Genomic DNA, 24,865 nt, shown 5'->3' on the forward strand with positions numbered 1-24,865 from the left:
AAAAGACATTTGGACAGGCACATGAATAAGAAAGGTTTAGAGTGACATGGGCCAGGAGCAGGCAGGTGGGACTAGTTTAGTTTGGGATTATGATTCGCATGGACTGGTTGGACTGAACGGTCTGTTTCGTGCTGGACGAGTTTATGACTCTATAACTCTTGTCCCTGATTGGAAGAGACATTTCAAGCATCCAGATAGAAAAATTGTTGCTGTTTCTGATTTAGGCTCAACACTTCATTTGAACCTGGAGAAACAGCCATCAGTTGACAAAAGGGAACTCCCCCACCTCCACTGATGCCCAAGTCATAACCTGGTAAAGGTGGAAATGGCCATGCGTCCAACACACTTGTAGTGATAACACTCTCATCTCTGAGACAGGAGGTTCAAGTCTTGCGGAAAAGAAAAATCAGAGCAAGCACTCTTACATATTACTGCTGGGGTGCGGCACTGTCAGAGGGGTTGCATTCTGAAAGGCAGTGACCTGTGTGAGTGGATGTGGAAGATTACACAGTGCAACTTTGAAGAAGAGCAGTTCTTCATCCCCGGTGTCTAGATCCAGATTTGTGGCATTTGGTTACAGTTTTGTGAAGAATACGATGTATCCTGCAGCACAGAAGTGGCCCTTCAGCCCATCAAGTCTGTACTGCCAAAAATACTAATGGCACACCTTCAATCCATGTACCGGCTGTAATACTTTCTGGGAAGGCGGGGGCTACCAAATTACCTTGCTCCTTGTTTCAGGCAGAATGTTACCTCTTAATCTATTCCATCTCGAATATAAAGAGATACCCCTTGTCTGTCATGAGCTTTGGCAAATTACCTGATCAATATTAATCTACGTGTTCTACAACAGAGAATGCCCGTCATTGAGCCATGATCCTACTGAAAGGCAGAGCAGGATAGAGGGGCCAAATGTCCTAGTCCTGTTCCTATTTCTTATGGTCTTATGATTATGGTCTAATGACTTGTAAAACACTTTGAGATCCCCAATGGCTGTGCAAAAACACTGTGGAAATGTAAGTCTTTCACCTTATGGTTTGTAACATCTTTTAAAATATTTCACTTCTGTACGCACTCTCCCTTGTCCAATATAGTCAGCTGAAAGGGCAAGAGGTTGATGCACTCTCTGGTGCAGCTTAGTACCTGTTAGGGGAAGTACATGAGAGTTTGTCGGATTGACTCATCTTCTGACATTTCTCCCGAGGCAGGGAAACTGTGGTTGCGCACCTGCATTTTTCTGCTTGGTTGCTACAACACTGCAATGCTCCACCTTGGCGTTCATGGATAATACTTTCCATTGGATATGAGAAGACAAGAGTCATGCTTACAACATCGCTTGTAATCTGTGGCCTGGAAGTTCCTTGCAGCTGTTCCCACTCCGCTGGGATTACTTCACTGCAAATAGAGAAGAGGCTCTGTGGCACTATGTTATGGTCCCTGTTTCTGAACTAGGGGAGCCCAGTTCAATTTCTACCTCCTCCTGAGGTGTGTAATAATAACATCTTTGAGCAGGTTCGTTAGAAAATAACACTGAAGGTGCAGCAGGTGAACCCAGGGATATGACACAAACCACTAAAGCACACAATCTCCTTCCACTGAATTCCTGCTGCCAGGTTAGAGGTATCAGGTGCAGCTAAGCTTGGGAATACTTGGTGGCAGGAAGAATAGAGGAGTGTTGTCAAACAAAGAGACCTGGGATTGCAGGTTGATAGTTCCTTGAAAGTGGAGTCCCAGGTATACAGGGTGGTGAAGAAGGCATTTGGCACGCTTGCCTTTATTGGTCAGAACATTGAGAATAGGAGTTGGGACGTCATGTTGCGGTTATACAAGATTTTGGTGAGGCCATTTTCAGAATACTGTGTACAATTCTGGTCACTCTTCTGTGGAAGGATGTTACTAAACTTGAGAGGGTACAGAAAAGATATATTAAGATGTTGCTCGGCTTGGAGGTTTTGAGCTATAAGGAGAGGCTGAATAGACTGGGGCTTTTTTTCCTGGAACGTCTGAAGCTGAGGGTGATCTTATAGAGGTTTATGAAATCACGACGGGCATGCATTGGGTGAATAGTCAAAGATTTTTTTTTAAACCTAGCGTGGGGGAATCCAAAACTAGAGGGCATAGTTTCAAGGTGGGAGGAGAAATAATTAAAAAGGACCTGGTGGGGGGGGGGTTAACTTTTTCAGAGAGGGTGCTGTGTTTATGGAATGAGCTGCCAGAGGAAGTGGTGGAAGTGGGTACAATTACAAGGTTTAAAAGGCATCTCAATGGGTATATGAATGTGAAAACTTTGCAGGAATATGGGCCAAAATCCTGGAAAATGGGACTGGATTGGAATGTCTGGTTGGCACAAATAAGTTGGACCAAAGAGTCTGTTTCCATGCTGTATGGTTCTATGACTGTAACTGCTGAATATTGTTTAAATGGTGAAAGACTGCAGAAAGCTACACAGCAGAGGGAATTAGGAGTCCTCGTCAAACTTAGAATCCAGGTTCAACCAGTAGTAGGAAAGGCAAATAGAATGTTTGCTTTTATTTCAAAAGGAATGAAGTATAAACGTAGAAAGGTTTTGCTAAAACCATACAAGGTACTTGTCAGACCACAGCTGGAATTCTGTGAACAGTTTTGTTTCTGTTATGGAAGGAAAGATACATTGAGGTCCAGAGAGGGCTCACTAGGATTATACCAGGCATGGAGGACCCACCTTTTGAGGAGTGGTTGAGTAGATTGGGCCTATACTGATTGAAATATAGATGATTGAGAGGTGACTTTATTGAAATATAAAACTTAGGGTAAATGTAGAAAGTTTGTTTCACCTTGTGAGAGAGTCTCAGACAAGACAGTATAATCTCAAAATAGGGGGTTGCTTCTTCTCTTAGGTCAAAGCCCTTACATTTTATTTGTTATGAGTATAGCTGCGCTGCTTACATTAATTAACTTAAAATACATCAATTTAACTGAACATTGAAATTCAACTGGCTTATTGAAACATGAACTAAGCAGCATATTTGTGGGGTTTTCACATCTAGTCATGTATTTTAGTGTATTATTATCACAAAATTCATATAAGTTTGAGACTGCCAACTGAACCAAGTATAAAACGCCAATTTCTGTGCAATATTATGGGGGCAGGACTGCGACCCAATGGCTTTGCAACAATTGCACAAATTTATTCTATTATTAAACTTTTAAAGCTGTTACTTCATGTCACATTTACTTTTGCAACTAGTAGGCGGCAAGCATAAGGTCTACATATGGCTCAAGATGTAATTCCCACTTTTCGAAGGAGGAATATTTTGCAGAACAGATAAAGCTTGGCTTACAGTCAAACTCACCAACTTAGTGGCATTTGCAGTGCAAGTTTGCAATGATGTCTGAGGGAAACTATCAAGATCCAAGGTTCTGCAGATTAGTCTCTCCACATGACTCTGGTAAGAGCCACCAATACGTGAAGAAACTTCCCCCATCTCGCCAAGAGAAATGTGATGGCCTGAGTAGTTGTACCTTACCCCAACCGTAATAGACCATTCATCATAGCCAGGTAGAGACAGAGAGAGAAAATGAGAAGGAGAATGCAGGTTGCCACTTATGCTTACAGGACAACCCAATTAGCCCAGCAGAATGCAGGCAGTTTACAACCCTGGCTTGTGTGCCAGATTTGCCCTTCAGCCCATCTCCAAACAAATGTGCATTAAATAAAAAACTCATCTAAAGTTCCTGATTGTTGCTGAGCACACCATTGGTTCAGACTGTGAGCCATTCCAGGCTCTGGGGGTGTCAAAGGAAGAAATTTGTATTTACACAGTGCCTTTTATGACCTCGAGTCATTCCAAAGTCCTTCACAGCCAACAAAATATTCCAAAAGCACCGTTACCATAGCAATGTGGGAAATGCAACAACCAATTTACACACAGCAAATTCTCACGAACATCTGCATGATAAACACCAGATTACTCCTGTTAGCTGTTGGTTGACAAATATTGACCACATCACCAGGATTCCCACATAATGCAAAATACTGTGGCTGCTAGCAATCTGAAATTGAAGAACAAAAGACCATTGAACTGAAACTAACATTGTTTCTCATTCCATCAACACAGCCTGGAGATCATTCTGGTTTTCTTTGAAACAACACCTTTGGACCGTTCATACCTGCTTTTCCATTTCTGTGATGAAATCTCTGTTTCGATTATATGCTTAAAGCTTTCAGTTGTATCTTAAGTCCATTAAAATGCTACTGCTGAACTATAGCGAACATCTAACCATTTACAGCTACAACATTGAACTCTTAACATCACACACAATACTGAAAGTGCATTGCACTTTCAAAACGGACCAACAGACACACCTGTATTTGCAACAATAGCCCCAAGTTGCATTGCCAGTTCTGTGCCATTCTCTGACAAAACAAAATGAGCTCTGTAGACCTGTGCAATTGCATAACAACCAAATACCAATTATTGTTCAATGCTTCTTTAAGTCACGACAATTAAGAAGATGAAAAATTAAATTTTGGGAGTGGAATTAACGTCATTTTCAGATTGAAAAACCTAACTGGTGTGGTGCCATGAAGATCAGGGCTGGGGCCTCGCATGTTTAAAATCCATGTAAATAACTTTGATGAAGAGTCTGAATGCTTTGTAGCCAAACTTGTTACCAATGCAAAGATAACTGGAAAATCACATTGCGAAGAAGATAAGAAAGTCCCCAAAAAGGACATAAATGGGCTCAGTGAATCAGAAATGAAATTGTCAGTCTGGAATATAATTTGGGAAAAGATGAGGTTATTCACTTGGGTAGAAAGAATAGAAAAGCAGACTGTTATTTAAATGGAGAGAAACTGCAGAATGCTGCAGGACAGAGGTATCAGGCTGCCTCGGAAATGAATCACGAAAGGTCAGCACCAAGGTTCAACAAGCGATTGGGAAGGCCAATGGAATGTGAGCCTTTATTGCAAAGGAGACGGATTATGTAAGTAAAGAAGTCTTGCTACAACTGAGTAGGGTTTCAAGTACTGCAGCACAACTACAGCCAACTAACAGGTTGGTATGCTGCCAATAAGCCTCCTTTCTTTGCTGGGTCCATGGACCTATTCAGAAAAAGAGGATGAACCACCTCCTGATCTACAGGCACTTGGTTCAGGGAGGGGCAGACAACTCGGAGGGCTTTCTCCTGGGTCAGCTCCTGGGCTTCGCAGAAGTGGCCACTAACAAGCCCAGGCAGCAGGCCATGGAGGGGACAGTCTGCCCCTCTTTCACTGTTTGATTAGGTTAGATTCCCTACAGTGTGGAAACAGGCCATTTGGCCCAACAAGTTCACACTGACCCTCCGAAGAGTAACCCACCCAGACCCATCCCCTTACATTTACACCTGACTAATGGACTTAACACGATGGGCAATTTAGCATGGCCAATTCACCTGACCTGCACCTGTTACATCCATACTCAGGTGTCCCCAGAGAGGGAGCACTTGGTGCTGACCGACAAGATAGAGGCCTTTCAAGACCAATGGACATCGCTGGTACTGGATGCATCATCAGCCCAAACAGCATTATTTTAATAAATTTCTGTTTCTTTCATTCATTCTGTTCAGCTTTTAGTTTATACTTTATTTCAATACAATGCCCCAGCAGAGACTGTTTCGTTACATTAGATGACCTATTTTGCAAAGAATAGAAGGAGCTTTACTTTCAGTTTAAAAGAGTAAAGGATGAATCATGCGTGATTCTTAACAAGGAGGCACTTGTCTTAACAACACAGTGCTATGATGCAGTTTATTGTATGAGGCAATACTGACATGTCATGTTGACTAGTTAGAAACAGTCATGAGCCAAGAATGACACATCTGATCCTCTTAGGATCGTGAGTTTGACTCCTCTTTTCCACAGGGAGAAAGTGAGGATTGCAGATGCTGGAGATCAGAGCTTAAAAATGTGTTGCTGGAAAAGTGCAGCAGGTCAGGCAGCATCAAAGGAACAGGAGAATCGACGTTTCGGGCATAAGCCCTTCCTGAAGGGCTCCTTCAGGACTCCCGCTGCGCTTTTCCAGCAACACATTTTTAAGCTCCTCTTTTCCACACCCAAGACTGTATGGCATCATCAGACAGGGTGGTGCTTACTGCAATCTCTGACATTGAACCTTTCACAATCAGTGAAAGGTTCACATGGTGAGACTTTAGCTGGGGTACTGCACACTGTTGCTCAGAGGAGATGCTCTAGATTGGTTCTTGGGAGGAAGGGATTGGTTTATGAGGGCGGGTTGAGTTTTTTTTGATTACTTACAGTGTGGAAACAGCCCCTTCGGCCCAACAAGTCCACACCAACCCGTCAAAGCGCAACCCACCCAGACCCATTGCCCTAAATTTACCCCTTCACCTAACACTATGGGCAGTTTAGCATGGCCAATTCACCTGGCCTGCACATTTCTTTTGGATTGTGGAAGGAAACCAGAGCATCCAGAGGAAACCCACGCAGACACGGGGAGAATAGGCTTGTTGAGCCTATTCTCACTGGAGTTTAGAAGAATCTTCCTGAAACTTGCAATTCTGGGAGAGCCTGACAAGAGATGATGAGAGAATGTATCCCCCATAGAAGGGGTCCAGAACTGGGGGGGGGGGGGAAAGCACAGTTTCAAAATAAAGGATTCCATTACTTCGACAGAGACGAGAAATTTCTTCTCTCAGAAGACAGCTAACCTTTGGAATTCTCTCCCCCCTTGACTAAATTACACATGAAACCATTCCAATAATACTCCCAACCCAACCACTAAACAGCTCCACAGGTCTGATCCGACTACCCACTGAGCCAACTACATTCCCAATCTGGCAACCCCTCGCAACCCAACACAACTAACCCTCAATCTGACTAGCCAATCACTCACTCCACTACCCACCTCACCCACCTACCCAATCATTCATCCACCCACCCATAAACACTTAGACTGGATCATCAAACTAACGATATTTTCGTTAGTGCCTTAAAAATGGCGAAGCCCCCTGCTTTGGTGTGACTCCGTCCACCCTGACAGATTTCCCCAATTGATACTGTAATGCATTATTCTTTGAAAGACAGGCTTGGAAAACCTAGGAAGGAATGCGCCAGGCGTCAAGTCAAAGAAATCATTGCCACTCCTCGGAAGGTCATATCTATTTGAGGTTACATTGGGAATTTTCCTGGGGATTCATGGAATCCCTGTAACTTCAGCAGATGATGAGCGAAGGATCATCAGAATCTCTTGATATATATCTGCTCAGGATTTATGGCACAGAAACAGGACATTCAGCCCAACCAGTCTAGGCTGGTGTTTATGCTCCACTCCAGTCTCCACCCATTTTTTTCTCACCACGGTGGCTCAGTGATTAGCACTGCTACCTCACAGCACCAAGGACCCAGGTTTGATTCCAGCCTTGGGCAGCTGTCTGTATGGAGTTTGCACATAGTCCCCGTGTCTGCGTGGGTTTCCTCCGGGTGCTCCAGTTTCCTCCCACAGTCTAAATACGTGCAGGCCAGGTGAATTGGCCATGCTAAATTGCCCATAGTGTTAGGTGCATTAGTCAAAGGGGGGAGGGTTGCTCTTCAGAGGGTCGGTGTGGATTTGTTGGGCCGAAGGACCTGTTTTCACACTGTAGGGAATCTAGTCTAATCTAAATTCAGCATCATACTTCTTTATTCCCTTCTCCCTCATATAATTCTGCATCGCCCACACAAATGCATCAACATTGTCTCTTTGACCTCTATCTGTGATAGCCAGTTCCACATTTTTACTGTCCTTTGGTGAAGAAAATTTCATCAGAATTCCTTTTTCAATTTAGTCAATTTCTGGGTGACTATTAATAGAACTTACAACATTCTTGTCTTGGGGTGGCAAGGTAGTTCAGTCGTTAGCACTGCTGCCTCACAGCACCAGAGACCCAGGTTTGATTCCAGCCTCGGGTGACAGTCTGTGCGGAGTTTTCACATTCTCCCTGTGTCTGCTTGGGATACCTCCAGGTACTCTGGTTTCCTCCCACAGTCCCAAATTGTGCAGATTAGGTGGATTGGCCATGCTAAATTGCCCATAGGTTAAGTGTGTTAGTCAGAGGGAAATGGGTCTGGGTGGGTTACTCTTCAGAGGATCGGTGTGGACTTGTTGGGCCGAAGGGTCTGTTTCCACACTGTAGGGAATCTAATCTAAAAAGTTCCAACAGTAAATGAAGAGAATTCCAGAACAAATTTATGTAACCTTGATAATGTATGTTTTAGAGATGAAGGGAATGGATTTTTTTTGTTACTCTTGCATGGGATATGGGCTTCACTCACAAGGCCTGCATTTGTTTCCATTCCTAATTGCCCTTGAGTTATATGATTTATGAGGCCATTCAGAATCGACCACATTGCTGCAGGTTTGGAGTCACGTACATAGAGTCATAGAGATGTACAGCGTGGAAACAGACCCTTCAGTCCAACCTGTCCACGCCGACCAGATATCCCAACCCAATCTAGTCCCACCTGCCAGCCCATATCCCTCCAAACCCTACCTATTCATATACCCATCCAAATGCCTCTTAAACGTTGCAATTGTACCAGACTCCACCACTCCCTCTGGCAGCTCATTCCATACACGTACCACCCTCTGTGTGAAAAAGTTGCCCTTCACGTCTCTTCTATATCTTTCCCCTCTCACCCTAAACCTATGCCCTCTAGTTCTGGACTCCCCGATCCCAGGGAAAATACTTTGTCTATTTATCCTATCCATGCCCCTCATAATTTTGTAAACCTCTATAAGGTCTCAAACTCGGTAAGATTTGAGACAAAAAAAACTGCAGATGCTGGAATCCAAAGTAGATAGGCAGGAGGATGGAAGAACACAGCAAGCCAGGCAGTATCAGGAGGTGGAGAAGTCGACGTTTCGGTGTAACTCTTTTTCAGGACTTTGAAGGGCTACACCCAAAATGTCGACTTCTATACTTCCTGATGCTACCTGGCTTGCTGTAGTTCTACCAGCCTCCTGCCTGTCTAAACTAGGTAAGATTGACAGATATTAGTGACCTAGATAGGATTATGGTGGGAGGGGTTGTCCTAATACTTTAATAGATATTTAACTACTATCTTCTGACCTATTCTTGCAGCCACAGTTATTATATGGCTAATCCAGTTTCTAGTCAATGCTAATCCAATGATGTTGATAGTGGGGGATTTAGTGACGGTAACACCATTAAATAAGATGGGGCAATGATTAATTCCATCGACCACATTGCACGGTATGTATGGCATTTGTATGGTATAAATGTTATTTGCCATGTGATATCCAAAGCCTAGATGTTATTCAAGTCTTGCTGCATATGGGCACAGACTGCTTCAGTATCTGAGGAGTTGCAAATGGGGCTGAATATTCTGACCTTATGCTGGATGGAAGATCATTGATGAAGCAGCTGAAGATGATTGAACCAAGCACATGACCCTGAGGAACTCCTGCTTTCACATCCTGGAGCATAAACAAGTGATAGACAGATCCCACAACCATCAGATCAGATCTACGCTCTGCAGTCCTGCCACGTCCAGTGGTGAAAAGTGGTGGACGATTTAAAAACTCACTGGAGAAGGAGGCTCCACAACTATTCCCATCCTCAATGATGGAAGGACCCAACATGTAAGTGCAAAAAATAAAGCTCAAGCATTCGCAGTAATCTTCAGCCAGAAGTGCCGAATGGATGATCCATCTTGACCTCCTCCTTCCATATCCATCACAAATTCACCTGCACCTCCACACACATCATTTACTGCATCCACTGCACCCGATGTGGCCTCCTCTACATTGGGGAGACAGGCCGCCTACTTGCGGAACGTTTCAGAGAACACCTCTGGGATACCCGCATCAACCAACCCAACCGCCCCGTGGCTGAACACTTTAACGCCCCTCCCACTCCGCCTCCTCCATCGCCAGACCATGGCAACACGACACCTGGAGGAAGAGCGCCTCATCTTCCACCTAGGAACCCTCCAACCACAAGGGATGAATGCAGATTTCTCCAGCTTTCTCATTTCCCCTCCCTCCACCTAATCTCAGTCCCAACCCACAGACTCAGCACCGCATTCTTGACCTGCAATCTACTTCCCGACCGCTCCGCCCCCACCCCCTCTCCAGCCTATCACCCTCACCTTAACCTCCTTCCACCTGTCGCATTCCCAACGCCCCTCCCCCAAGTCCCTCCTCCCTACCTTTTATCTTAGCCTGCTTGGCACACCCTCCTCATTCCTGAAGAAGGGCTTATGCCCGAAACGTCGATTCTCCTGCTCCTTGGATGCTGCCTGACCTGCTGCGCTTTTCCAGCAACACATTTTTCAGCTCCTCCAGTGGTCCCCAGCATCACAGATACCAGTCTTCAGCAGATTCGATTTAGTCCACGTGATATCAAAAAACAGTTGGAGGCACTGGACACTGCAAAGGCTGTGTCCTGACAACATTCCAGCAAGAATTCCGAAGGTTTGTTCTCCAGGACTTGCTGCTGCCCTGGCCAAACTTTTCCAGCACAGTTACAACACTAGCATCTACCCAACAACGTGGAAAATGGCTCAGGTGTATCTGTTACACAAATAGCAGGACAAATCCAACCTGACCCCATCAGTCTACTCTTGATCATCAGTAAGGTGATGGAAGGTGACATTAACAGTGTTATCAAGCAGCATCTGCTCAGGTATAACCTGCTCAGTGACACCCAGTTTCAGTTCCAATAGAGTCACTCAGCTCCTGACCTCATGGCAGCGTTGGGTCAAACATGGGAAACATGAAAGTGAATTCCAGAGATTAGCTAAGGGAGACAGTCCTGACATCAAAACCACATTCGACTAAGTGTGACATCAAGGAGCCCCAGCAAAATTGGAAATAATAGGTCTCAAGGGGCAAACCTTCCACCACCTGGCACATAGAAAGATGGTTATCGTTGTTGTAGGTCAGTCATCTCAGCTCCAGGACATCTCTGCAGGAGTTCCTCAGGGTCATGTCCTCGGCCCAGTCATCTTCAGCTGCTTCATCAATGACTTCCCCTCCATTATAAGGTCAGAAGCAAGGTTGTTCACCGATGAATGCACAATGTTCAGCACCATTTGCGACTCCTCAAATACTGCAGCAGCCCATGTTCAAACGCAACAAGACCTGGGCAATATCCAGGCTTGGGCTGACAAGTGGCAAGTAACATTCATGCCACACAAATGCCAGGCTATGACCATCACCAATAAAAGACAATTTAACCACTACTTGTTGACATTCAATGGTGTCACCAAAACTGAATCCCCCACTATCAACATCCTGGGGGTCACAATTGTTTAGAAACTCAACTGGACCCACCACATAAACACAGTGGCTACAAGAGCAGGTCAGAGCCTAGGAATACTGTGGTGAGTACCATATCTCCTGACTCCCTAAAGCCTGTCCAACATCTACAAGGCACAAGTCAGGATCGTGATGGAATACTCACCACTTGATTGGTTGAGAGCAGCTCCAACAACTCAAGAAGCTTGACACCATTCAGGACAAAACCTCCTCCACCACTGACACTCAGCACCAACAGAGTGTACCATCTACAAGATGCATTGTGCATATACACCAAAAGATCCTCAGGCAGCACCCTCCAAACCCACAACCACTTCCTTCTAGAAGGACAATGGCAGCAGATACAGTATATCATAACACCACCACCTTCAAGGTCCCCTCTAAGTTACTCACCATTATGATTTGGAAGTATATCACCATTCCTTCATGGTTGCTGGGTCAAATTTCCTCCGTCAGGGCATTGTGGATCAACCCACAGCATGTGGACTTCAGCATTTCAAGAAAACAATGCACCACCCCTCTCTGACGTGCAACTAGGAATGGGTAATAAATGCTGGCCAGTTAATGATGCCAACATCCCACAAGTGAATGGAAAAACAGATGTCTGATTTTCAACGTATACAACTATTTTGATTTTGTGCCAGATATATCTCCAACCAAGGGAAAGTTCTATGGAATCCCTACAGTACATTTGGCGCATCAAATCTGTACTGGCCCTCCAAATAGCATCCTTCCCACACCCTGTGCCCTGAATTACCATAGTTAGCTTAATTAGCCTGCATATCCCTGGACACTACAAGTTAGCATGGTCACACACCTATACCTGCACATCGTTACATTATGGAAGGAAATCAGAATACCTAGTGGAAATGGACATAAACACAGGAAGAACATGCAAACTCTACACAGAGAGTCACCTGAGGCTGGAATTGAACCAGTGTCCCTGGCACTTTGAGGCAGCAGTGCTAACCACTGTGCAACATATCACTCACCTTGCTAAATCCCATTAACTCCAGCTTTGCCAGGGCACTGATATCACACTCAGTCAAATGCAGAAAAACCAAAGAACTGCAGTTGCTGGACATCCTATACAAAAACAGAAATTGCTCAGAAAATTCAGCGGGACTGGCAGCACCTGTGCAGAGAAAGCAGAGTTAACATTTTGGACCCAGTGATCCACCTTCAGAACAGAACAGAAGCAGCAGATCTTAGCTCCCAGGTGGAGTTCAGCTGTTTTGTTCACGCTTAAGCCAAGGCTATAATGATTCAGGAGCTGGTCACTGAGCAAGGCTATACTCATGAAGGGTGGCTTGATAGTACTGTTGATGACATCTTCCATTGCTTTACTTAGAATTGAAAGTGACTGATGGGCAATCATTGACTAGATTGGATTTGTCCTTTTTTTTATGTACAGGACATGTGCAGGCAATTTTCCTCTTTGTTGGGTAGCTGATAGTTTTGTAGCTGAAATGGAAGAGCTTGGCTAGGGTGCAGCAAGTTCTGCAGCACAGTCTTCAGTACTATTGCTGAATATCATTAGGACCCATTGTATTTTCCATATCCCATTCTTCAGCTTTTTTTATGATATCACATGGAGTAAAGCAAATTGGCTAAAGACCAACATCTGTGAAGTTGGAGTGCTCCAGAGGAAGTGGATGAGTCCACTTCTGGCTGAAGTTTGTCACAAATCCTTAACATTCTATTTGCTGTCATGTGCTGGTCTCCACCATCCTTGAGGATTGGGATTTTTGTGGGCCATAATAACACAAGAAATTGGAGCAAGTCAAAGAGGTATAGAGGTATAGAGCACAGAAAAAGGCCCTTCAGCGCAACTTGTCTATGCTGTCCAGTTTTCCTAAACTGAACAGGTCCTGTATGCCTGCATTTGGCCCATATTCTTTGACCCTTCCTATTCACACACCTGTCCAAATGTCTTCTCAATGTTGTAATTATACCCGCTTCTACCAGTTCCTCTGGCAGCTCACTCCATATACTCATCACCTCTGTGCAAAAACGTTGTCCTTTTAAAACATTCCCCTTTTACCTTAAAACTATGCCCTCTAGTTTTAGACTCCCCCATCATGGGGAGAAGACCTTTGCTATTCACCTTAGCTATGCCCCTTATGATTTTATAAACATCTATAAGGTCACCCCTCAGCCTCTGACACTCCAGGGAATAAAGCCCGAGCATCTCCAACGTCTCCTTATAATTCAAACCCTCCAGTCTCAGTCTGACATCATTCCTAAAGCAGGGTAACCAGAATTGTATGCAATACTCCAAATGTGGCTTTACCAACATCTTGTACAGCTGTAATACGATGCCTCAACACCTATATTCAATGTTCTGCCAAACGTATTCTTTACCACTCTGTCTACCTGTGACACCACTTTCAAGGAACTATGCACCTGCAACCTCTGGTCTCTCTGTTCAACAACACTCCCCAGAACCCTACCATTAACTGTCTTGCTTTGTTTTAACAAAATGCAACACCTTACATTTATCTGAATTAAACTTCACCTGCCGCTCCTTGGCCCACTGGCCCATCTGATCAAGATCCTGTTGTACTGTTAGAAAAGTGTAGGCCCTTCAGCCCCTCATGTCTTCCTGCTATTCAGTAAGACTATGGCTGCTATGTCCAATACCCCAACTCCTCTTTCATGCTGGTTCCTCATAGCCATCTCTTTGATTTTCCAAAAATCTATCAACTTCCGACTTTAAATATTTTCAGTAGTCTAGCCTCCACAATTCTCTGGGGTAGAGAATTCCAGACATTCACTGCCCTCGGAGAGAAGAAATTCCTTCCCATCTCAGTGTCAAATGAATGTCCCTTGTTCTGTAAATATGCCCCCGGTTTTGAGATTCCCTCACTAGTGGGAACGTCTCAGCCTCTACACTGTCGTGCCCCCTCAAAATCTTGTACACTTCAATAGGATCATCGCTGATTCTTCTAAACTCTGGATGAATAAAAGGCTAACCTGTTTAGCTGTTCTTGATAAGCCAACCCTTTCATCTCAGGAATTAGGCTAGTGAATCTCTATTGAGCTGCCTCTAATACCAATATATCCTTTCTTAAATACAAGGATCAAAGCTGTGCGCAGTACTCAGGTGTGGCCTCACCAACACTCTGTACAACTGTAACAAGACTTTGCTATTCTTAAACTCCAACAGACTATCAGTGAAGGCCAAAATTCCATTTGCCTTCTTAATTATTGCTGTACCAGTTTGTTAATCTCTTGCAGCTCAGTGCGCTGCACTTTTTTGGAGTCTCTCTCATTTTAAATAATAGTCTGCCTTTTGATTTTTCTAACCAAAATACCACACCTTGCTAAATTAAACATCATCTGCCAGGATTTTCTCCATTCTTTCAACCTACCTGTACACTTGCAGATTCCTTTTATCCTCATCGCAGCATGCTCTCTTACCTATTTTTGTATAATCATCAAATTCGGACATATTACACTCCGATCCCTCCTCCAATGTGACATCGTGAAGGAGGGTGGCTGGAGTGGGTCTCTTGGTGAGGCGCGGCTTGGCCTGGCCTGGCAGTGGAGCCAGGGACTCCTGGTTGTGGTAGGCCTGGAGCAGGGACTCCAGGCCTCGGCAAGACGGTGGCTGGAGCAGTGGCTGTGTGGTATTCCAAGAGTGGGGATTCCAGGTGTTATCGAGGTGGCAGCAGAGCCAGGGATTCCTGGTTGTAGACTCTGGGTTATCAGTGAGGGGGTGGTGGCGGTACCTCCTGGTTGTGGTAGGCCTGGAGCTGGGATGCCTGGTTACCAACAAGGCAGGAACAGCCGCAACGGAGCCAGGGTCTATTGCTTGCGTGGTTACTACGGATCCAGTATGTTACCCAGCATCAGTGGCCCATTTGCAAGGTGGGCCCAGCAACGAAGAAATGTCACCTGAAGAACAATGACTCCAACGTTGGTGGGTCCTGAGCGGGCAGTAGAGGGGTGGCAGCATGGGTGTCAATGGTGAGCTGGCTCAGGGCTCAGAATTCATGGTAGAGGTAGAGGAATGAAGATGGACTCTCTTCCTATCTTTTCATTTGTTTTATTCTTGAACTGTTCAAAATGACACCGGATTGCGGCAACAGTTGAAGCTTTTCACTGTGTTGTTCATTGTTGAGTACAAGTGACAATAAATTATCATCATTCATTCAATTTGTTAATACAGATAGCTAATAACTAAAACCAAATGACTGGTCCCTGTGGCAATCCATCAGTTAGACTTTCCAACCCAGAAAAGAACCCCATTATTCCTGATATTCTGGCTTCTGTGGTACTAACCAATTTTCAATCTATGTCAATATGTTACCTCAATACCGTGACCTTATCTTGTACAAATACCTTTCATGTAGCACATTATCAAATGCCTTCTGGAAATCCAAATACACCAGATCTATTATTTCTCCTTATCAACTCTGCTTGTTATATCCGCAAAGAACTCTAGCAAATTTGTCAAAGGTGATTTCCCTTTCACAAATTGTGTTGACTCTGCTTGATTTTTGGTTGGGACACAATTACATCGCCAACACTTTAAGTGCTGTTTCTAAAGCCCGATGTTTCTGTAACACGGGGCTGCACAAGAACACAACCTTCACGTTATAGAACTGACTGTATATTTTCCCAGCCTGCGTTTGAGAACCCTTTCTTTATACCTCTGTGATTGACCTGATTTAGGTTTGAAGCCCAGGTTGCTTGCCCTCGAATTTACTTTGACATCCTACAATGTTGTGATCACTACTTCTTCAAGGATTTATTCTTAATCAATTTGCACACGGCTCCGGTAGCAATCTGGAGATTATTGCTTTTCTGGTTCTGCTTTTCAATTTAGCCTCAGTCTGCTGATAATCCTCGGCAGAACCTGTTTCATAATCCTAGCCATGTCATTGTAACCTTTATGGACCTTTCCTGCCCCACTCCAAGTTCCTCGCCAATCGAAAAGTGATGTCCCAATCCTTGGTACTGGATAGGCCATACAAGCTTCTGCTTTGCTGCAGAGACCAGTATCTATTCCTCTAACTATGCTACATTTCTCTTTTCACCCCTCATCTGAATGGTACTCTGCACCACAGCGTATTGGTCATGTCACTCATCCTCCCTACAGTCTGAGTGCTTATTCATAGCAGGAGCAAGAACCTCCTAGCTATTGGGCAAGGACACTGACTGAGGCTCCTTCAAGTTCAATTCTGGAGCCCCGTAACTGCCTCACTCACAGTCATACCCCTCCTGTACTTGACCAAATTTGAGTCTAACTATCTCCTGAAACAGTACTTCTCCCTCTCCCTTTAGTGTTGCACTGTCCACCAACTCCCACATACTGCAGCTGCAATTCATCGCCAGCTCAGCTGACTCAATTCAGTTTTATTAATTAATTTGCAAGTATTATAAAAGTGAATTTTTCAACTGTACGGTTCAACTACAATAACATCTTCTGATGTAAAAGACTTGGCCAATGAAAACAGGCATGGGAGAAAAACCCACCAAGCATCATCTTCCTGTTTTCCATGGTATCTCATGTTGGCTCTGTCAGGGAGAAACAGGTTGAAGGGACTTTCTTGCCACACAGGTCTGCTCCCCTCATTATGAAACTGCTGACCCCATTCTGTCACATCATTGAGAAGTTGCTGACCCTGTTCTCTCTTGCCCTGTTTATGAATCACTCTCTTGTTTGTTCTTTGGTGGTTTGTTACTGTCTCCAGGTCCCCCTCTCATTTGCTCTTTTAGGTTCTTTTGACTTCCTCCTGGTTTTTACACTCCCACTCTGCTGCTCCAATGGCCACACAGCACCTTGTGCATGTCCAGTCTTGACTTGCTGGATCTTTTCAAAATCTACCCCATTTAGCTCTGTGCTTCTGCTACACAACGGAATGGAGAGAATCTCAATGTGAAGACAGGACCAGGTCTTCGTAGTTGTCACTCCAAGAAATACTACTGTTGACAGATGTATATACAGCAGACAGATTGGTGAGGATGAGGTCTAATATCGAGTTTTGAGAAGATTTGTAGCTCAGCTTGAGGTTCTGGATGTAGGATTGCTCGCTGAGCTGGAAGGTTCGTTTCCACACGTTTCATCACCATACTAGATAACATTTTCAGCGGGCCTCAGGCAAAGCACTGTACATGATTCCTGCTTTCTACTTATATGTTTGGGTTTCTTCAGGTTGGTGTTGTCATTTCCTGTGGTCGTGTCATTTCCTGTTCTTTTTCTCAGGGGGTGGTAGATGGGGTCTAACTCGATGTGTTTGTTGATAGAGTACCATAGAGAAACAATAATACCAACCCAAATAAACCAAACATATAAATAGAAAGCAGGAATCATGTACAATGCTTCGCCTGAGGCTCACTGAAAATGTTACCTAGTATGGTGGTGAAACGTCTGGAAATGAACCTTCCAGCTCAGTGAGCAAACTTACATCCAGAGGTCAAATATGCTGGACCCAATCTAGCAGTAATGTCTTTTAGGGCTCCACTAAACCACTTTTGGTGATTGACAAAGTACATTCTGTGCCCTTGTACCCCTCGTGCGTGTTCTCCAAGTGATGGTAAATATGCAGGAGTTCTGACTCATCAGCTGAGGGGTGGGGGCAGATAGTAGGTGGCAGTCAGCAGGTGGTCTACCTAGCCACGTTTGACCTTAAGCCATGAGACTTCATGGGGTCCAGAATCAATGTTGAAGGTTCCTAGGGAAACACCCTCTCGACTGTATACCTATGCTGCCATCTCTGCTGGGTCCATCCTGCTGGTGGGAACAGACATATGCAGGGGATGGTGACGGACCTGTCTAGGACGTTGTCTGTTAGGTTTGATGCCCTGAGTATGATTATGTCAGGCTGTTGTTTGACTAGTCTGTAAGACGACCCTCCCAATTTTAGCACAACCTACCAGAGATTAGTGAGGATGACTTGTTGCTTTTAGTGCCAAGGTCAGAGGTCTGTCACTTTTCAAGCAGATCAAGGCTGATCATATAACTCAGTGCAGGAAAGCAGAATTATCACCATTTCAATAGTCGTCATTGGCGTCTGGAAATCCATTAATTTCTTGAACAAGTTCAAAGATTGAGCCTCCACATTCCTGTGGAATCCAAAGATTCTCTACTCTCTGAGTGAAGGAATTCACCTCATCTCAGTCTTAAAGGCCGAGCCCTCTTCTTGAGATTACTCCCTGGTTTTAGATGCAGCAGTCAAGGAAACGTCTTGTCTACAACCACCTTGTCAAGCCCTGTAAGAATTTTGTAATTTTTGATGAAATCACCTCTCAATTCTTCAAAATCCAAGAAAACACCATCATTGCTTTCAAGAAGCAAACTCATCATCCCAGGTGTTAATCTGGCAAACTTTCATTATACTCTCTGCCTCCTCAGATAAAGTGACCAGAACTGGACACAATGCTCCATCAGAAGCCTCATCAAGTAAAAGCAAAAAAATTGCAGATGCTAAAATGCCACAATGATACGGCCCTGGGTAGTGTTGTAGAACAGACAGACCTGAAGGGTCTGGTACATAATTCTTTGAAATTTGTGTCACAGATAGAAAGGGTGGTTAAGAAGGTGTTTTGCACACTTTCCTTCATTGACCGGCCTTTGAGTATGAGAATTGGGATGTCATGTTGAGATTTTTTTATATAGAATCCCCACAGTGTGGAAAATGGCCATTCGACCCAACAGGTCCACACCAACCCTCTGAAGAGCATCCCACCCAGACCCATCTCCTACTCTGTAACCCTGTATTCCCCATGGCTAATGCACCTAACCTACACACCCCTGAACATAATCAGTAAGTTAGCATGGCCAATCCACCTAACTTGCACATTTTTGGACTTGGGAGGAAACCGGAACACCTAACAGAAACCCACGCAGACACAGGGAGAATGTGGAGACTCCACGTAAATGGCTGCCCGATGCTGGGAAATTACATAGGACATTGGTGAGGCCTCTTCTGGAGTACTTTGTACAGTTCTGGTCATTCTGCTGTAGGAAAGATATTATTAAATTGGAGAAGGTTCAGAAATGATTTACCAGGACGTTGCTGAGAATGGAGGGTTTGAGTTATAAAAATAGGCTGGGATTTTTTCCATAAGAGCATAGGAAGTTGAGGGGTGACCTTATAGTTTATAAGCTGAATAGCAAAGGTCTTTTCCCAAGGGTGGGGGAGTTCAAAACTAGGGAGTGTATTTTTAAGTGAGAGGCGAACAAGTAGTTAGTATATGGAATGAACTGCCAGGTGAAGTGGTGGATGCAGCAAAGTTACAATGTTTAAAAGATATTTTGACAGATGAATAGGAAAGGTTTAGAGGGAAATGAACTAAAATTAGACAGGTGGGACTAGGTTAGTTTGGGAATATGGTCGGCGTGCATGATTATACCAACGAGTCTGTTTCCATACTGTATGACTCTACAAGAGTCTTATTGATCTTGAAACAGTAATATTGTTCTTCTCTCCACAGACGTTGCCAGACTTGCTGAGTTTCCCCATCACTTTCTGGTTTTTGTTAAGACCTCACCAAAGAGTTCTAATCAACTGCAGAAAGACACGATTATTTCTGAACTTAAATCCCCTTGCAAGGCAGGACAACATGCCGTTTGCCTTTTGCCCCACTTGATGCAGCTGCCCTCAGATATGTTTTCTGATCTCTTTACTTGTGTAAATGCTGCCAGGTTGCAGTGTGAGATTTAACCTAATCAGCTTTATGCTAGGCATCGTCAACAAGATGTTTGTGTAAAACCTGGGATGTTTAAGCAAGATAAGGCTGAGATTGCAGTTGATGGGCGACTGATTCCAAACCTTCATGCTCAACTGCAATCCTGATCCTGATCCCAAGCCATTCTCCATGAGCCCCTCTCAGGGTTGGATCGACTGTCCACCGGAAGACACCAGGTGGCCAGTTCAGATTTCCCCCAGGTGGTTTGTTCCAAAGCAAGTGCTTCCTTTGTGGAGGACAGGAAGAGACATACACCACCATTGGTCTGGAGTCACAGGTCGGTCAGACCGGATAAAGATGGCCGTTTCCTTCCCTAAAAGGCATCAGAGAACAAATTAGGTTTCCACAGGATTGGTAATGATTTTATCAGTCACCATCAGACTAGCTTTTAATTCCAGATTCCATTAAGTGAAATGAAACTCTACCTGCTGCCCCTTGGTAATTTGATGTCATGGGGGCAGTAAATAAAAGCAAAATACTGAGGATGCTGGAAATCTCAGGGAATACTGGAGAAACTCAGTTTGTTCTGGCAGCACCTGTGGACAAAGAAGCAGAATTAGCGTTTGGAGTTCGGTCTCACTCTTCTTCAGAGCTTCCCCTTCTGATGAAGAATCATATTAGATTCAAAACATTAACTCTGTCTCTCTCTGCACAGATGCTGCCAGACCCACTGAGTTTCTCCAACATTCTCTGTGTTTGCCCCTCAGACATTAGCCTGGGTCGCTGAATTATGAGACATTATCACAAGTGACAGTACCCCCATGACATTACCACAACTCTGTTGCCTCCTCGCCTTAATGAAAACAATTATGGTACGCTGACAGGAATCTCCAGAGAGCAGCCCCACTGGCCTTGGTATAATGTTACTCAGTGTTAGCTCAGGTCAGGAGTGAGCTTGGAACATGAAGAATCATTCTAATGGTCAACAACTGCAACCGTTGGCTTTCCCCTGGAAGAATTGTCCCACCAACATCACAGTGAGGCAACAGTGGCCTTTTTCCAAAAGAAAGGTTTAAACTTAAATGCGCTTCTCCCTCTTTCTATGCTCACATCTGACTTTGGTGAACAGGGCTTCGATATGTCAGTGCTGCCGGGTGAGTCTTTAGTCCCAGGAGCCCTTACTTCATCCTTAATCAAGTGGGGAGCACTCCCAACCCTCAACTGGCCTTTGGAACGTCTCATGGGGCACAGCAAGACTAGGATTTGAACCCAGGGCTGGGCCCTGGACTCGGAATTGAAAATGCTGGTCATGGACTGTAATGGACACTTGCCTGAAACAGGAGCAAAATTCATATACAAGCAAATCATCAGCAGTAAAGCAATGACTCGAAACGGCAGAACGCATTATCCCAGTAAAAGGGAGCATTTTTCATCCTGAATGCAACTTCTGCCTGTCACCTTGTGTACCTTCTGAACAATAATTTAATGACTGGAACTTGAATAAAGGTCTCTCTCTCAACAGGCCAGATCATGAAGTTATTTTCCAGCTAGTTTTGCCAGGAATGCCCTGTGCTGTTAATACATAATAAGTGAACACAAGCTCCAATGTTAATGAGTCTCAATGAATTGAACTTTCTTGTGTGTTATGTGGGCTGAAAGAAGCTGAATGATGCTGCTGATTAAAATGAAGGTTGTGTAGAAGCAAATATTAGCCAGCACACTTGCTTGAGCTTGGGCCTGTTGCCACAGCAATGGTGTAGATGGTTTACTGTGGAGAGATTTCCTGCCTTGAAGAAGTTTTCCTCCTCTCTCTACAAGAATCTCAGGGAGTCCCTCTTCCACTGCAACTCCCAGGTCATTTCCTCCGCCCTGAAGCTCCACCTATCCACTCCACCCTCTCCTCCCTGACTTATCGCCTTCATCCCCTCCCCCACTCACCCATTGTACTCTATGCTACTTTCTCCCCACCCCCATCCTCCTCTAGCTTATCTCTCCACACTTCAGGCTCTCTGCCTTTATTCCTGATGAAGGGCTTTTGCCTGAAACGTCGATTTCGCTGCTCCTTGGATGCTGCCTGAACTGCCGTGCTCTTCCAGCACCACTAATCCAGAATCTGGTTTCCAGCATCTGCAGTCATGGTTTTTACCTCGTTGATTTTAACCCTACTGTGAATCCTCTTGCAAGGATGCCTGCCTTGAGGAAGTTTTCCTCCTCTCTCTACAAGAATCTCAGAGAGTCCCTCTCCCACTGCAACTCCCAGGTCATTTCTTCTGCCCTGAAGCTCCACCTATCCACTCCACCCTCTCCTCCCTGACCTATCGCCTTCATTCCCTCCCCCACTCACCTATTGTACTCTATGCTACTTTCTCCCCACCCCCACCCTCCTCTAGCTTATCTCTCCACGCTTCAGGCTCTCTGCCTGTATTCCTGATGAAGGGCTTTTGCCCGAAACGTCGACTTCACTGCTCCTTGGATGCTGCCTGAACTGCTGTGCTTTTCCAGCACCACTAATCCAGAATCTGGTTTCCAGCATCTGCAGTCATTGTTTTTACCTCATATCAGTCAATACCCTACTTATTGTCAACCTCCAAGGGCATTGCCCATGAATAAATCATTTTTAAAATTGGAGGGCCTAAAAAAATTATCGGGGATAACTTTCACAGGCCCTGAACAATGGGGGCTGTGGTGAGAAATGTGGGTAACTACATGGCATATCTAACCGTACCAGAACCCTTTTTAACATCAAGACTTGCGTGCCGTGTTTTCCGACCAAGACCCAGATACTAAGACGAGATTCTCGCTATGGAGTGGGGAGTGGCTTAATAATGGGTATTACTGCTCATTATTCCAAACACCCCCATCCCAACTGCTAACTAATCTCACCTCGTTAATAGGCAGGCTCCCAATCTCCCATCCACCAGGCAGAAGCTCCATGAAAGTCTTAGCCAGTACCTCACGACTTCAACTCATCACTGGACCTCTCCCTTGGGCACCTGGCATCTGGATCTCAGGGCACATTGCATGGGCTGCAGCTGCAAGCTCTCAAAATCCATGGACAATGGCATCCTCAGCCTTTCCGTGCCATCTCCGATCCACGTATTGGATTTTACTGTTACACTTTGGAATGCCCTGGCACCTTTCGTTGCAATGCTGCTATAAGGGCACTTGATCAAGCACCCAGCTCATGGATTGGACCACACTGTATCTCAAGCTTCCTTGCATGAACACTCATTCAGTCTGCACCTAACTGGATGCTCACAGCCTCCCTGACCAGCCCTGCCAAGAATTTTGAAGCCTAGGCCCCTCAGTCATGCTCACAGTCCTTCTGCCTTACCTTGAAGCTTAGTGCTGACACAAAGCCAGGCAGTTTGTGATGCTTATCAGCAGTGATCAATCAAGGAGACAGACATGTTGCTGTATGACACAGTTATTTATACATGCTAAGTTTCAGAGCTTAATCCAGATGACAAGTGATAAACAGCTGCTAACTAAATTGAGACTGAAAGAACTACGGATGCTGGAAATCAGAAACAGAAACAGAAATTGCTGGAAAAGCTCAGCAGGTTTGGCAGCATCTGTGGAGAGAAATCAGAGTTAATGGTTTGGATCTAGTGACCTTTCCTCAGAACTGAGGGACCCTTCTTCAGATCACCTCAGTTCTGAGGAAGGGTCCCTGAAGCCAAAACGTTAACGCTAACTAAAATGATCTTGATTTGGAGGAGCCGGTGTTGGACTGGAGTGGATAAAGTTAAAAATCACACAACACCAGGTTATAGTCCAACAGGTTTGTGTCAACCACATGATGAAGAAGCAGCACTCCGAAAGCTAGTGCCTCCAAATAAACCTGTTGGACTATAACCTGGTGTTGTGTGATTTTTAAATTGATCTTGATCTGGATAAATTTTGAGAGATTCCATGTCACACAGGGTTATGGTGGTTGAGGGGAGGGGAGAGTCACAGCTAATAAACAAAACACATCAGACCTTGCAAAACAGAAATGTAAAATCAAAAAGCAAGCAGCTGCTAGAAAACAGAAACAAAAACCAAAATTACTGAAGAAACTCCCGCACCTCTGGCAGCGTCTGTGGAGAGAAAGCACAGTTAATGTTTCGGGTCCGGTGGACCTTCTTCAGAGCAGAATTTCATCAAGGTGAGTATCCCTGGAAGAGATGCAGCAGTGTGTTGAACACTAGACACGAAGCAATCTGCTTTCTCTCCACTGATATTGTTAGACTTGTTGAGTTTTTCCAGCTATGTCTGTTTTTATTTAAACATCACATATCTTGGTTTGCTTTATGCAGGCTTTTTTGATATTAACCTTTTTGAAAACTCCTTTGTCACCTTTGGTATCCAAATGTGTTGAATTATTTTCAAAAATCTTCAATTAAAATCTGAATTAAATACGATTTTGCAAACCAGATCTCTAAATTGTTTTCTTTTCCCTAGCGATCATTTCTCTATGGTGATTTGGGAAGGGCATAAACCTACATTAGCAAACTTGTATTGGTAGTTTTATACTTGGGTTCCCATTCTTAAAAGCTATAGGGAGAGGCAGGAGCTATTTTCTCTGGAGCTTTAGGGGCTGAGGGATCACCTTACAGAGGTATATAATATCATGAGGTGCATCAATAAGGTGAATAGCCAAGGAATTTTTCCCAGGGTTGGGGAGTCCAAATGTAGTCCATAGGTTTAGGGTGAGAGGGGAAAGATTTAAAAGGGACCTAAGCGACAACTGTTTCACACAGAGAGTGGTGTGGGTATGGAATGAACTACCAGAGGAAGTGGTGGAGGTGGGTACAATACAACATTTAAAAGGCATCTGGATGGGTATATGCATAGGAAGGATTTAAAGAGATATGGGCAAAATGTTGGCAAATGGGACTAGATTAGTTTAGGATATCTGGTCGGCATAGACCAGTTGG

The sequence above is a fragment of the Chiloscyllium plagiosum genome, chromosome 5, assembly GCF_004010195.1.
Source record: "Chiloscyllium plagiosum isolate BGI_BamShark_2017 chromosome 5, ASM401019v2, whole genome shotgun sequence".
Classification (NCBI taxonomy): domain Eukaryota; kingdom Metazoa; phylum Chordata; class Chondrichthyes; order Orectolobiformes; family Hemiscylliidae; genus Chiloscyllium; species Chiloscyllium plagiosum.